Genomic DNA, 17,061 nt, shown 5'->3' on the forward strand with positions numbered 1-17,061 from the left:
TGGGCTAATTTCCCGTCAACAACTGGAAGGAAGTACCAAGGTGGTATGGTCCCCTGCCTCGTCCCAGAGAGGGATGAGCCCTGGCCAAACCCCTCTACACATGGAAAAGTCACTTCAGCTTTCTGTGCCTCAGCTTCCTTATCCATAAAATGGTGATATGTTTATCAACCATTGCAAAGCACCTTGAGCATTATGAATGAAAAAGTGCCAAGTATCATTGTTTTAGTGTTAACAAACGCTGTAGTTATGGGCTCTCTAATAAATATCTTTCCCTTTTTGTGCAGTCATTTGGGGTCTGATTTGCATTTACTCAGCTTAAAATTTAATGGACAAAAATAAACTTGCACACGTTTATTTTAATAGGCTTCATTAGACAGAATTTCAGCCTTGATGATTGCTGAAAACAGGTTTATCAATCCCTAATTGCAAATGTAGCCTATTCTGACACTAGTCACAAGGATAGCCTTTAAAGTATGCACCCATTTTGGGTCTAATATAATTACATCTTGTTGTATAGACACGTATTCTAATACATGTGCCATTCATTATAATTGTTTTGCTTTATTATTTTAGTGTTAATGATCATTTGGTACTCCAGTAGCCCCAACCAAAATCAGAGCCCCATTGGCATTGGATATACAACCAGTAAAAGACAGATGCTCTGAAGAGCTTACTGTTTAAATAGAAAGACAGACAAAGAAAAGGAAAAAGGGTTACAACCTACAAGCAGAAGTTTGGGAAACAAGCCAAGTTTAGACTAAGTGATGTCAATGGGGCTCTGTGTGAGTGCAGAGTCTTTCCACACAGTTCTCAGGGTGTATAGCAGGTCTGACTTAGACCCGTTACAAGAATTTCCTGGCATGTCAAATATCACGAGCATTTTAGGTTACTGACTCTCATACAAGCTTATTGATTAGGTGATACTTGAGAAATCAGCAGCTGACCCAGGCATAGAACTCAGATCACCTTACTCCCAGTACAGTGTCTTAATAAAAATATCCTTCCTTACCCCCTGTTCAGGTAGAAGTACTGTACTTGTCTGTAACAAACATCTTCCCTGATGAGTCCTTTTTCATCCTCCATCAGTCTGGGCAAATATTTTTTCCAAGAATGCAGTAAACAGATAGACATCTTTCCAATCATTTAAATAGGGACTGACAAACGTTGGGCGACATTTTTTTGAAAGCAATTTTTTTGTCCAACTAAGCTTTGACTCCTGCTATGGTTCTGTGAAAGTTTACACTCTTTTCCCTCACATTTCCTTTGTATTTTCCACATACGTGGTTTTTTTATTTTCATTCTATAGTTTTTATTTTTGAAGTTACTCTGTGCTTTTCCTTGTAGGTGCAGAAAAAAGACCATTGAATTGGAGAAAGGCTGGTCTGAATTTAAAAAACATACCCATCTAGATGGGTAGTGATAAAATCAGACATGTAAATATTAATATTTTGACAATAGAAAGAAGGCAGGATGAGATAAGACTTCTGGAGGGGAAAAATAACAGAAGTTACCTAATTGATTATTTTACCTAGAGGTAGAACAATCTATTTCTATCTATCACATAGTAATGAGAACTCATTATCTTGAACTCTTCTTTAATTAAGATCAATCCTGATTAGTCAGAATAAATTAGGCTCTTTGTTACCATAGTAGTAGATTCTCTAGTAAAGGAGGCATTCAATCAGACGACATCATTTGCACAGCACTTACATGTAATTATTATTTAATTGTGTTTCATGGATATTTTTGATATTTGAATTATGAAGTATATTGTTCTACCTCTTCTCCCCAGGGCAGCTGCTGGCATGCTGCTTTTGCCTATTGTAGAGAAGTGTGTATAATGAGGTAGAAAATGTAATGGATTTGAATGCCAAAGTACAATACACAGAATTTCAGGGGTCATCTAATAATAGAAAACCATAAAGTGCAGAATAACTTGTTTATGATGATTTCAAATTGCAGAAAAACTAAATAAAGACAAAGCTGTTCACACAAAGGTAGGAGTGGGGAGGATGGAATAGATGGCTCAGGGAGTTGGTCAGAAGCTGTGGCAGCTTTCACATTGAGGTCATTGGCTTGAATCTGCTTGAGTTTACAGGATGTGTGACTTAAATTTCTTACAGTACAATGCATTGATTATTTGGTAGCCTAATAGAAATGAATAATTTCCCTCAATCCAACTGTGAAATAAACAATGGGTTTGGGAATGCATTATCATCTCGACAAAGAGAGGGGACCTCTAATCAGTGGGGAGGCTGAAGGGACATTTGCACTGCTGAACATGCAATATCTTTCCTTTAGATAGTGTGCCCTATTTTCCAATCTTATTTATATAGCATTTATTTATAATCACTAGTGGGTGGGATTTTCAAAATCATTCAACTTTCACATAATTCTACTGCCAATCAAGCCAATAATATTGCTATCACAACTTTGCAAATTTACCCTGTATTCCTTTTTGTTTGCTGATGTGCTTCACTTTGTCCATATGTAAAAGCCCTGTTGAATTTGATAGAATAGCAAAATTTCATTAATTGTTTTTGAATCTTATAGAATTTAGAGAATCATCATCCTGCTATAGAATAGTTAAAAAACCTATATTATAGATCTTATTCTCTATACAATTCTATAGGTGTTCAGAGTAATTTCTAGTGAATGTTATTTCTGTACAACACTGTTGGTTTCATCTTGCTTGAACAAAAAATATGCTTAATGTTATCTGATTGCTAGCACACACATCCCAGTATTGCTTTGGGAGCCCTACATCTGGGCACGGCAACAGCTAAAATGATTTCTCGACAATTCAGAGTAGTGATGGGGAATCTCAGACTGCCTTTTGATGATGGACTTGTGGGTCCAAAACCTATGAGTCTGCCAACCTGAACTACAAATGTCATGAGACTTCTGTTACTTCTCATTGGACTGGAAATACTAGAACAAGACTTTCCTGTGACGCTTTGGCACTTCTTGTCCTAGATGTAACCAGGCAGTCTGGTTCTCAAATCTGGCCAATCTGCAGTCAGTGTAGGGCCTTAGGAGACAGAGGCAAAGATGACCTGTGACCATATATCACCTTTGTGCCCCCATGATCCATAGGGATGCTGAGGGCTAGTTTGGCCTAGGTGTAAGTAGAGCAATCCTGAAACTTCTCTAATTGACACTGCCTAGCAGTGGTCCTCCAAAGGTATTATGCCAAATAGGGTACCCAGCATTCCAGCCATGACTCCTCCCTAGGGGACCTCATAGAAGGTAGGTGACTAGACCAGATTTATGTCCCGCAAGGATTCCTCAGTGCTAGGATAATTATCAGCTGTCTACCTAGGGCAGCTTTACAGCCCATTTGTGCTACTGGAACAGCATCAAGAGTGGCAGGGCTGTAGTAACAAAGAACGTGGCCCCCTACGAACATATGTCCGGGGCCCCTTACAATGCAGAAATGATAAAAAACTAAACAACTAAATTAATAACATTTATCCGCCGACCGCCGTTATGAACGCAAATACACATTCTTGGAATGGGTCCAACTAAAATTTGAAACTGACCGACAGACAACTGATGTAGCCAATAGCATTATGATGTATCATAATGACTTCATGGTTTTGTCAGTAAAACCGACATGGATTGTGCAATAGCATCAATAAATGTCACTTACCTAGTTATACCTTACATTTTTTTTTGCCACTTTTAGGGGCCCCCTTCCTTGCGGGGCCCCCTCCGGTCGGAGGGTACGGAGGGCACTCGCTATGTCTCTGAAGAGTGGAGATCTAGCCCAAAATATCACAGAAAGTGAAAATTAATAAAATTAACCCAACTTTTTCAAATGTCAAAAAAATATCACTTCAGATTAAGAGTGTAGATTTAGGTCACCTCCTAGTTCAGAGATAACCCAGGCAAGCACATCCATACTAGTTTTATAACAAACAAAAAATGAAGACTGTTCACAGATACCATGCTACAGACATTTTCCCTTAACCCTTTTCACCAAATGTTCAAAGTAGTGGATGGGGATTCAGTGAAACAGGAATCAAAGCTAAAACCCCTTTGCAGACCTTTGAAAGTGCAGAGGTGCACACATCTCTAGTGAGCTTAGTGAGATGAATACTTTTTTACTCTATCTTGTTCAAAATTGTCATTTTGTTTTCTATTTAAAGTGGGAAATCAAAGGGATGGCTTTAAATCTTTCATTCTGTGAGGCAGCCAAAAGAGAGTTGCCTTTCAATGCTGACTAGAGAATACAGAGATAAAGTAACACTTTTGAAAGCTTTTCATATGACTCTCCTTGTTTGAAATATTTAATAAATGGAAGCACAATGTTGCCCATACTGTACTTGATGGGGTGTGGAGCCATAAAATGCTTTTACAATTTTGGGATGTGATTCAGGAATGCAGCCCAAAAGAAATGTTTAGTTTATCTACAGCATTAAAGACATGCAATACAGTGGGAATGAACATTTTGCTTCTTTCATATTCTGTATGTAAATACATGAGTAGTGCAGCTTCACCAAATAAATATCATCCATCTGGTTACTGAAGAGAGAGATAACTCTTGAGTAAATCAATTACAAATGCTGAAAGCCTGAAGTACAAACAAAGTTAGAGTTTGACTTCTCTTTATTCTGAATTACTGAACTTAGCACTTGGGCTGTTATAGTCTCCAACAAACCCAACATGGACTCTTTCTGAGCTTCTCCTTTACATTCTCCCCATTAAGATGCACACAGGCATTAGTGCTCTATGATTCTTGCGTTATTTTCTACATCCCTATTTGAACTACACACTTAGTTATGGAAAATACAGCTTTAGAAATAATCATAAAGTAAAAAATATTGACACAAGTTCATTAGCAGTCTAAATGTTCCTAATTATTTTTGGTTGGATTTGGAAATGAGAAGCACGTTAACATATTAGCTGTTCAGTAGAACAACAAACAGGATTTACACTATCAACTTAGCTGTTCAAGGAAGTTAACTCTTTCCATTTATTATACCATATTAGCAACAGCCTTAGACAGATTATTCTGCCCCCTCAGAAAAACAATCTTAATGCACACCAAAATTAAATGGGCTAAATTTTATCCTGACTTACAGCCCACCACACTTGGCCCAGTATTTACTATTTGGGTAGTGAAGTCTTAGCGGGACTTGTATGGGACAGTACAATAGATGCTCCATCATCATTCCAAGTTCTAAAGATTTTCTGTCCCGATGCTGCAGAACTCACTCTCAGGACTTGTTTACATTTGCAGTGTTGCACAGATGCCACCTATGCCAAGAGGAAAGTGTCTCCAACCAGCATAGATACCCCACCTTCCCGAGAGATGATAGCTATGTTAATGAGAGAAGCCCTTCCGTTGATATATTCTGCCTACACTGGGAGTAAGGTTGGTATAACTACATTGCTCAGGGATGTAGATTTTATACAGACATAAGTTTGTAGTGTAGACCAGGACTAAGATATGACAACCTCCTGCTGCAGAGCACTAATAGTAAGTCACAGGGCTTGTCTATACAGAGACATCTAGGAAATTAAACTGAATTAATTTAAAGGTGTGAATTTGAAGTGGATTAGATGAATCACATTAAACTACCATGTAAACATCCTCAAACCAAATTAAGGCCACTTTAATTCTGAATATCTTAATTCACTTCCAAAGTAAATTAAGGCCATCTTAATTCTAATAATGGTATCCACACAAGGATTTGATGTGGTTTAACCAATCCACTTCAAAGTCACAGCTTCAAGTTAATTCAAATTAATTGTCCTGGAAGTCCCCATGTACACAAGCCCATAGTTTCCCATGTAGAGATTTGCAGACTTTGACAGTTTGAGCAAGTGAATTTTGCATCTGCTTTAAGACACAATACATTAACCCTGTGAAATCAAAACTTGTCCTTGTTGTTTGATTTTATTAACAAGGAAAAAACGAACAACAAGACAACATGAAATCCATACAGATCTTATTCCCCATACTTTGCAGCTCCTGGGGTTCCTATCTCCAGGTCTGCACTCTGTTCTCACCCAGAACTCTATCCACATCAGACTTTGCCCAACTCTGAAACCTGCTTCTTTTCTTCTCTTTGCCCTTATACACAAGTACCCTATTTTTCAGACCCACTTTATATTTACACTAGTATAAGTCAGGAGTCACTTCACTAAAGTCACTGAGTTACAAGCCATCAAGGAAACAGTCCCTTTTTGTAATGATTGTTCTCTTTTTAATATTGCTCCCCTGTGATTTCAGTTTTTTTTCCTCTGGGATCATTGTCTGCATACATAGAGCCAGGTGGAATAGCAGCAAAGCATCATTTAAGTCTGTGGGTCTATGCTGATGGTTGCCAACCCGAGGATCTGGCTCGAGATCTTAAGGAAGCTGCAGATACTTCGCTATAGGTAATACAAATGGTCTTCAAAGACTAACCAATTGCCTGCTGCAATTTCAGTTCCACACAGAGTTGCCTGTCAGCCACAAATTCAACATTACCATAACTGGTACAGAGCAAAGAAGATGCTTAGCTCATCAGCTATAGGAGCTCAAGGACTGGTCAAAACAAGCTTCTGCAGCCAAAAGCACTTTTCATCTAAATAGTGTGGCAGGGTGAGGAAGAAAATCTGCTCTGTGGGATTCCATTTGTAAGCTGTATCTACATTATCAATGCTTCTATGGTGCCTTGCATGTGAGGTTCTCAAGACACTATCAAAAATATATGTCTCATAATATCAGTGAGAGTTGTTAAGTATAATCTTCATTTAGCATATGGAAAATCTGAAGTGCTGAGGTTACAGGACTTATTGAAGATAACATGTTAGCAGCAGAGCCAGAAATAGAACCCAGGAGTCTAGACTTCCAATCTTTTGTATTAGACCACATTCCCAAAACATCAGTCAATGGTTATATCTGTAATTTCCATTCAATTTCATAGTATCTTATACCAATTATTTGTTTTAAAGTAGTACCTAGAGTTGATATGGTAAGTGCCATTCCCCTCCAAAAAGAGTCTGCAAATTAAATACAGAAGACAGACAAAGGGTAGGAGATTATTATCCCCATTTAACAGATGGGGAAGTGAGGCACAGAAAGATGAAGTGACTTGCCAAGGTCTGTTGTGATAATTGGGCCTACAAATTTGCACTCATTGTGAGCTCAGTTGTAAAGAATGTAATTCATAAATCACCACAACAAATATGACAACAAATATTGATGGGGAAGGGATAAACGGGAGACAAAGGCAGAACTAGTTCAAACAAAAAGGCCTACTGATATAACACAAGGACTGTCTTAAGATATGTATTTAAAAAGATTAAGCAAGAGAAGAGTGGAACCAGAAATGAGTGAACTGAAACTGGCATGTTGGAAACTAGGCCTAATTGGTGACAAAATAATGAGGAGGTGGGGCCTATTCTACACCCTTCCCTTTGTGAGTCCTCAAAAGAAAAAGAGTATGGGAGAAAAATTGGCTACTGAAGTGACCTTCTCCATCATCATCATCCCCATCAACTCTTGGGATCCCAACCACCAACTAGGATGAAACGGGACTGGACTTTAACAAGAACAGGACCAACAGCTGAAGCCAATCAACTAACCTTCTCTTTTCCCAAAAAGCACAGTTATCTTTGATACTATCTAAGAGACTGTCAAACAAGTCTTTTTCCTTCTAAGAACTCTCTCCAGCTAAGTGGAAAGGGATCAAGGGATGCTGTTAAAAATGAAAGTCTTTATTCTATACTTCAGATTTCAAATGCTTTAACTGTTTTTCCTTCTATTTATCTTTAAAGAAAGGATTTTTAATGGTATGTTTGCCATTGTAGCTAGCAGACAGAGGTCTCAGTACACCAAACTCCACACCTTGTTTAATACTGTTTAATGTCAGACAGTAATTGGTTTATGTTAACACTTTTAGACCATATAAATTACTACAAAAGGTCACACGGAAGTCTGTGGCAGGGTTTGAAACTGAAACCAGGTCTCTTGAGCCTTAGACTAGAGCCTTGCTCACAAAAAACACCCTTTCCCTTCTTCTGTGGATGCTTTCATTTTTTTTAAAGCCTGTCTTCTTTAGTTACCATGAAGACTGATTTGTGCAATTTTACCAAAACAATGTCATTTCTTGACATTCTGTCCTATCTTTTTAAGTCAGCTGCCTTATTTATGACTATGTGGGGTTTTTTTTTTTTAGATTTGTTAACTCTCTGTCTCACATCACAAGTCTCTTGTGTTTTGGGAAATAGGTCAAATCATATAATACATTCTTCACTTTGGTGATTTTACTTTTGGTATATGGTACTTAGTCTTTTAAATGTTCCAGAAAATCATCATGCTTCAGTTTGATTCTTTAGAGGTGAAATCCATTTGCTCAACTGAAAGTCATTCTCAGGCCTAGATATTTTCTTTGGTTTTACTGCGTTTGTTCAATTGCACTACATTAAACTGAAGGAAAGTGGTTTAAAAATTTCCTAACTGTATTCCTATCAAACATAAAAACCCCCACACTTTTAAAAGTCAGGAAGAGATCATGAGAAAGCTTAAAATGCCTCCTATTAGCAAGATTCTAACTGAAGCTTATGTAACCAGATGAGTTTGGTATAGTGTTTATCACAGTCTTCCTCGAGACTAGATTCTGCCATCCTCTCTCATGTTTAACAGCATCTTACTTCATGAGTAGTCCTATTAAGATCGATGTGACTACTTGTGGCATAAGATACCACTCAACGTGAGTAATCCTGTCATAATGTGGCCCTTTAATTAATAAGAATTCAGACTTTGATGCCTGCTTTTTTTTTTTGAGGAAAAAGAACAGCAGTGCTCATTTTACAGAGAACACAATTCAAAGCATTTCAAAAGAAATATCAATTACACCTACTTAAAATAAGTAATTATAGTAATTAATTACATTGTAATGCAGTAATGTGCCTTGAGCAAGGTTTATGGCAAAAAAGTGCTCATTCTATTACTGTGCAGCGTAACGAAGTACAGCTATGTGACACTGTTTTCATGGCAAGAATTCTCTTCTTGATCCACAAGCATAACTCTCATCAACATTAAATATGAATTCCAAATTCATATCTAAGTGAGAAGGATTCAGGATCCAGACTATAATTTCAGCCATTATCAAGCATCATTTAGCATTAGATTTGCTAATGTTAAATTATACTGCCTATGATTTAATACAAGATGTATTACAAGCTCATTGAAGAATAAATTGTGCAACTGAATAAACACTTTGATATGATGAAACAGAAGTAAACACTGAACGTTAAATGTAGACATTGTGTTATTTTGAAGGACAACAGTTAATATAAACAAATCTGAGATGCAAAATTCAATGGCACCAGACTGTACTGTTCAAAACCAAGCATGTCCCTTAGAGATGAAATTTGTGCAAACACTAGAAAAACCACACACATTTCTGTAGTCCTGCATTTTCGGACAACAGAAATGTGTGTGGTTCTACTAGTACATTTTAAGTAGGGTCCATATCTGCCTTATTTTCCCTCTAATTTATAACATAGTAGCCCAGATCTGTGGCAGGTGTGGGGACAGCCTACAGTGAAATGACAGAATTTTTTTAAAATGATTTAACTGCTCAAAACTAGAGACATAGTCTGAAAGATCATAGCACTCTACCATATTATTCTTGTGGCAAAGTTTGAGTCTAAAAGAGAAAATACTCTTGACTGAAAGCAAATCAGTTATAGTCATTAGCCTTGAAACCTGGAGTCCTTTCTTGACATGAGTTCCTACCCCCTATAGTTAGCCCTTCACAAAGGACCTTGAAAAAACCCCAAACCTCTAGGGTAGCATTTGCTCATCTAAATATAGGTATTCTCTGAAGCTAGCTGAGCCAAGAGCTACTAAATGATGCATATTCACTTTGCAACCAAAATCTTGGCTTTGCCATCAAAGCAGGTGCAACTTGCAAATAGTTTTCATTAGAAATGTAATTAATATGCATAAACTTGTTTGCCAAGCAATTTGTGAGTGAATCAAGAATTAAATTAAATCAAGCAGCATCCATCCTCCCCAATTTGCTTTATATTTAAATTTAGAGACATTCATGGCAAATTCAGAAAGTAATCTCTTTTGGCTCCAATCAGCCTTTGTTTCAAACTTTTATTCATTATCTTTGGAATTGTGAGAAAACAGGAAAATCATTTGTTTAAAAAACATTTAAAAGTCAAAGTTTAGTAGTATTGAAAAATACTGGAAAACACTCTTCTGTTTTATACATAAAATAGTTAGAAAATAAACCATGCTGGTTCATGCCCTACACACATGCTCCTTGTGCCTCAGTACTGCTCTAGAGGGATACCTCCAAAGTGCGATGCAAAACTGGTTTACCTACTTGTGGCAGAGCTCTGACCTTGCCCCCATGAGTCTAGCACTTCTAGGCAGTTTATGCTAGCCTCAGTGGCTCACTGTGACCCTCCACATAGCCCTTCTCTCTCTAGGGCCAGGGTTACAGTCTACTGAGCCCTTTTCATCTTAGGCCAGCAAGTAGGTTGGTGAGAGAACTCCCACAGTCTCTGGTGTCCCTGGGGGCTTATTTCAGAACGGTTTAGCCTCCTGTCCTGACAGGGGCCTGACTCCCTCTCCCAGGAGATGTTCCTGTAGTGGTGAGTTGGGGGGAACCCAGGCCCACCCTCTACTCCAGGTTCCAGTCCAGGGACCTTAATGGTAGCAGCTGTTGGCAGACAACCTTCCACTGCCAGAGTTGCTATATTTCCCTGGGCCGCTTCCCCACAGCTCTTCTGCTTCTCCCTTCTTCATCCTTACCTTAGGACTCCCTTGGTTTGAGGGTGTCTTCATTAACCAGCCCTTCAGCCACACTGCCTTTCCCCTGACTCTCCTCTGCCTGACTGGAGTGAGCCCTTTTATAGTATCAGCCGGGCCTTAATTAGAGTCAGGTAGTCACATTAGCTTAATGGCCTCACCTGACTCTTTCCAGGTTAATTAGAATCAGGTGTTCTCATTAGCCTGGAGCAGCCCCTGCTCTGGTCAGTCAGGGAACAGAAAACTGTTAATCCAGCTGCCAGTATATCTGCCTTCTGCTATTCTGCTGTACCCAACTGGCCTGGGTCTATCACATACTTGTTACAAATAATTGTGTGTTAGCTGCTTTTCTGGCTAGTGAATTGCTAATGGGCTGATGATCTTCAAATATATTTGAAACGTTGTTCATTAGTATTTGCCAAACAAATGATTTTGATTAATCATTTTCATATTGTGGGTGGCTTGCAAACATCACTTTAACTATGCACTATCAACTGTTGTGCAGCTGTATTACACAAGGCAGAATTATTGGGGAAGCCCAGGGAACTGTAGTTGGTGAGCTACAAACTGATGGCAGCCTTTTTTGTCCTTCAAAAGAAAATACATTAAGTGGTCAATGAGAATGAAGATGGAAAAATCAGAGTGATTAACAAATAAGTGAGCTGTTTGCACCAAACATCACAATTCTCCCTCCAAGTGGATTTTTTATAGAGCATGAAATTGTCTAAAAGTAGCTTCCAAAATTGTATGAAATTATTTATTCAGCTGAAATGTCAAATCCATAGATTTTTAAATAAGTGTGTGGCTCCTAATCCCTTCATTTCAGAGCAACTGAGTGTATTGTACTCCCGTCGGCCTATTAAATGAAACTAATCATAAACGAAGAATTGAAGCATAAATTCAATTGAAAATAGGTGCTTTATGTCCTGGAATTTACAGCACATTTCAGAGAAACAAACTGATTTTTTCATCACCATCAACGACAGTTAAATTAGCCAGCACTTTCATTTAGAGATGCTCCTGTCCACCTCTGAACTACTCAGGTAGTGAGCAAATCACATTATCTGTCTATATCAGTTCGCTGATAGAGTGAAAAATTCATTATTTGATGCTCTGCATTCTTCATTAATTAAGGTTTGTAAAATGCTCTGAAAATGAAAAGCACTATGTAGCCAACATCATCATCATTACACATTTTGGGCAGATAACAGTAGGCTAATGAGAGTTTGCAGTAAAAAGAAAGTGGATGAAATTTAAATGATTGTGTATTCTGTATAGGAAGAAAAGGAGACTAGATGGCTCAGAATAATGGGATATGGAACTATTCACCTGTATATTGCAGGTTCAAGTCCAAAGGAGATTGGCAGAAAATATTACTAACCTTATGTTCAACAGCCAATGTAAAATGAGGTGCTGATCTCAGCCCATTTCTCAGAGGACAAGTATGCCACTCACACAAGGTACTATCCTTTCCAATAGGCCTGGATTCTGAGCTACCTTCTAATCCCTAGAAGATGGCTCCTCCAAGTCAGGAAAGAAGTATGTTAGCAGGACATCACGGGTATGTCTACATTGAAAAAAAAGATCTGCAGCATGCCTGTAGCTGGCTTAAGTCAGCAGACTCAGGCTGCAGGGCTAAAAATTACCGTGTAGATGTTCGGAATCTGGAGCGTGGGCTCTGGGACCCTCCCCACTCACAGGGTCCCAGAGCTTGGGCTCCAGGCTCAGCCTGAACATCTTCACAGCCATTTAGCAGCCCTGCAGCACAAGCTCCCCAAGTCAAAGTCAGCTAACATGGGCCAGTCAGTGTGGGTGTTGGATTGCTGTAAAGACACAATGTATGAGGATGTTTGCACAGCTACCTTATCTGTACCTGTTCTGTGGATAAATATAGGAGCCCAGCCTCCAAGAATAGTTGACTGGCACCTTCCATCAATACTAAGCATTTTTAAATGCACCAAATTTTTTTGTAAAGAAGGCCATTATATTGCTACAGGCAATTAACTGTATGAGGATGGCTGGCATCTCAGGTATCTAGGAACAGGAGCACGACAAGCTACTATGTGGATCAGAGAGGCTATAAAACCTCTAGAAAGGAGGTAAGGTTACAAATAGTCGTCACTCCCTGCAAATTGAGCTTCCTACATGCTTTAGTCCATATTTAGATTGGAGCCTTATGTTAGTTTCAGTTTATTCTTTGCTCAGATCAGATGACAGAGGTTTCAACATCCAGGCAGGAAGAAGTGGGGGTCTGAAGAAAAATAAAATAAAAGGAAAGCGTGTGTGTATTTCTGTTTGAATGAGAGAGAGAATGAGTGGGGGATTGGTGCGAGGGCAGGAGACTGTGTTCACATGAGACAGGGTTGAGGAGAAACTTAGCGTGCACACATATTTCTTTCCTGTCTACATATAGTCCTGATTATCCTAGTGTGGGATTTTTCTGCTCTGCTCCTGATAATGTCTGTAAGTAAAAATGACATTTAATTTTAAGCACCAGTGCATACCAGTTTTTATTTAATGGTCCGTGTCTTTGGGGTCTAAAGGAAGCTGCTGTGTGTAGCACTTGCCAGCCCGGAGCACCATAGTGCCCTAGAAACAGAGCCTAGGAGGAAAATGTACAAATGTGGTGTAAGGTAGGAGGCCCCAAACTGTACATTAAGTTCCAGATTCTGGCTCCTCCTGCGCAGGGGGAGGAGAAGGCACAGGAAATCATTTGCCTTTGTAGACTCCATGCTTATGGACCCTGGAAGGCAGTCATAGTGCTAGACATCTCAAAAGAAGCCCGATCAGTAGCACCATAGCTCCAACTCCTCTTCCAAATGGCTGGGAAGAAGTGTATATTGCACCCTGTTATATGGAGTTCCAGCACTCAGAGAGGCTTTTTTTTTTTAATCCACCTGTGTTCTCCATGGGTGGAAAGCGCCCACCTGCTGCTAGTACAGTGTCCTTCTTCAACTTGAAATCTGAATGTGGCAGAGGATTTAAAAGCCATAACATAGCCCTTGCCCTTGAACAAGAATCCTATCACAATGGGCACTGGGTAAAGCCAGAGCCATGCTTAAGTCTGCCAGGACACCATACTCCCTACATCTAGTTTCCCCTCTCCTTGGGTGACAAATGATAGTCCTCCCACTACAATTAGACTGGGATGTTCAAAAGTCTAAGGAAATTAGGTGCCCGAATACAGTTGAAATTCAGTTGGAATTAGGTCTAATATATATATATCTATATGATATAAAGATGGGTAGCAGGACACGGAGATTTAACAGAATAGCACTGATTCACTAGTGCAAGTCGTGCTCTTTTAAGTTTGACAGTTCTCCAAAGTGAGCTAAAAAGGGGAGGTGGGTTCTGAAACTGATGAAAATCCCTCAGTTTTGAAAACTGAATGTCTTACTTTCCCCATGGAGGTTTCTGTCTGATTCACAAACAGCAGCCAATTTGCCTGATTTCTTAAAGCCAGTGAGAAATGTTTTGATAAAGGGAGTGAGTTTGAGCCATGAGTTCTAAAAGTTGGTAGAGTAGGGAGTTTTGCCCATGAACCCTCTGTCAGTCATTTGTTGATGTCCAGGACAGACATTTTGCTTTTGAACTCAGCTTTAATTTTTTTCTTCAAATTGCTGACCAGTTCTTTTGAAGCCAAATTCACTACTGTGAAGTTCAAAAAAACCCCTTCATAAATCATGTAATATCTATAACTATATTTACACACATACCTGATAACTATCACATATTTTTGATTAATGGAGCTCAATGCTTCTAATTTTATAATGGCAAAACTCCCATTGAATTCAATAGGTCCAACATTTCTCCCTAAGAACCTAGTCCTGCAAACATGTTTGCCAATGTCTCTGTTCTCTGGGACTTTTTGTGACAGGTTCTGTAGAAAAGCCCTGCTGGAGCCTTTGCTATGGAGCTGTACACATTTTCTACTGAGGGATCTTCATTACCAAGTTTTAGTCAAGATGGCCCTGAACCAGAACCCCAAGTCCAAACATCACAGTTTCATGGTAACTGAACCTGGATTCCCCCTCTGTGGTCCCTCAAAGGCACCCACTTAAGGTTTCTGGCTCCCATCCATCACCTTTTGTGGGCAGAGACCCATGACTCTCCCTCACGACTAGGGTTTGAAGGCTACATAGCTCCCTGCCTTACACGATGATATCCCCAAGCAAGCCAGTCTGTATAAAGGCCAGCACCTGTGTCTTTCTTTCTCTCTGAGGGCTAGGAGCTGCCTATTACCAGCACTTACAAATTACCATACAGCTCTTTCTAAGCAAGCACCTATATTCTTAAGGTAAAAGCATCACAGAGAAAACATAAAAAACATAGAAGTTCTTACACACATACTAAAAGCTTACCACGGGCCACCAATCAGTTTTATGGGGACCTAGTAGACCAAAGTCTTTCCAAGCCTTCCACAAGGGTTGGGGTCCCCTTTGGCCAGGAGGTCCTGTTCATTTGCTGGATCAAAAAGAAGATCCTGTGTCAGTTTAAACTGAGCCTTTTTATGCCAAAAGACCTTTTTCATGTCTGTTGGTCTCTGGAAAAACTGGTTAGAACCAATGCATGCAAAGATCCCTGAGGGGATCCCTGAGGCAGAGCTGTAGCAACCCTCCCCCCTGAAATTTCACGCCATCCCTGGCTCACAATGATACATAAACTAGTCATATACTTTACACATCATGATCTCCAAAGATATTGTATGCAGCTACAATATCTGTCATGCCAAAAGCATCCAAATCTAGCATTTGGATCTGAATTTTATAGCATGGGTCCCATTCTAATCTTAGATTGTCCCATAATCATCATGCTTTCTGGGTCGCTTCTGATTAGAACTGCATGAAACTTGGTGGATTTGGTTCACAGATGACTGATGCAAATCTTTTTTTAAATTTCATTTTATAGGAGGTTGTCTATAGGAACCACAAACATAAAAGTGAAACTCTGCTGAAACTTGGGAGTTTGGTCTAGTTTTAGGCAAAAACAATGAAAAAACAGATTCTCTCAAGATTTCTCTGTGAAATCTTAAATTAACCCTGGCTCCCTAATGCAACAAAACTGAACCAGTTTTGGCACTACACTTTTGCACAGTTTGATTCCTGGCCAGCTAAACTGCAGGGAATTTGCATAGAATCATGGAAATAGAGTTCTAGGACTGGAAAAGACCTTGATAGGCCATCTAGTCCAGTCCCCTGCACTGAGGCAGATCTAAGTATTATCTGGATCATCCCTGGCAGATGTTGCTCTAACCCATGGGTACTTAATAGGTACTTAATAGGCAGACTTCAGACCAAATCCAGACTTTTGAATGGAGTGTAAAATTTTTATTTACTTATCATCATTGTTGTTGCAGTGTGAAAAATGTATCTCTAGACTCCTGGAGTCTGGACCTTGATTATACCTTGACCAATAAATATGGACCTTGACAAAAAAAGAATTCAGTACTCCTGATCTAACCTCTTCTTAAAAATCTCCAATGACGGAGATTCTACAATCTCCCTAGGTAATTTGTTTCAAGGTTTAATTACCCTTATAGTTGGAAAGTTTTTCCTAATGTCTAAACTAAATCTCCCTTGATGTAATTTAAGCCCATTAACTTATTGTCCTGTCCTCAGTGTTTAAGGAGAACAATTTATCACCTTCCTCTTTATAACAATCTTTTACATAAATGAAGGCTGTTATGTCCCCACATCAGTCTTCTCTTCTCCAGACTAAACAAGCCCAATTTTTTCATTCTTTCCTCGTGGACTTTTTTTTTCAGACCTGTCATCATTTTTGTTGCTCTCCTCTGGACTTTCTCCAATTTGTCCACATCTTTCCTGAAGTGTGGTGCCCAGAACTGAGTAGCTGGCTACAGTTCTGGTTTCATTCTAATGTAAAGATCGGTTTAAAAGTATTTTCTAGCCTTTCGACACCAGACTGAGGAGAACCTGATGAGCCAAGCACTGCACAACTTAAAGAGATCATTTTTTCTTAAGTGATTCGACCTCAGTTTGTTATTACCATTCACATAGTGTTTTTTAATTTAATTCATGTCATCAGTCAGCAAATGTACCAATTATCCAATAACTGATTTGCACTGTGGGAAGTCACATACTTTTCATCCTGCACATAAAGCACATTAAGTGCTTGGAGATCTACGGATGAAAAACACTAAATAAGAGCAAGGTATTATTAATTACTATTACATTGTGACCTAGAGTCATAACATTACAGATTCTTGGATTATCTGGAATTTATATAACCAGGCAAGGTTTCTAAGTGTCATTTGATCTTTCATCTAATTTCCA

Source organism: Gopherus evgoodei, chromosome 1, assembly GCF_007399415.2.
Source record: "Gopherus evgoodei ecotype Sinaloan lineage chromosome 1, rGopEvg1_v1.p, whole genome shotgun sequence".
NCBI classification, from domain to species: domain Eukaryota; kingdom Metazoa; phylum Chordata; order Testudines; family Testudinidae; genus Gopherus; species Gopherus evgoodei.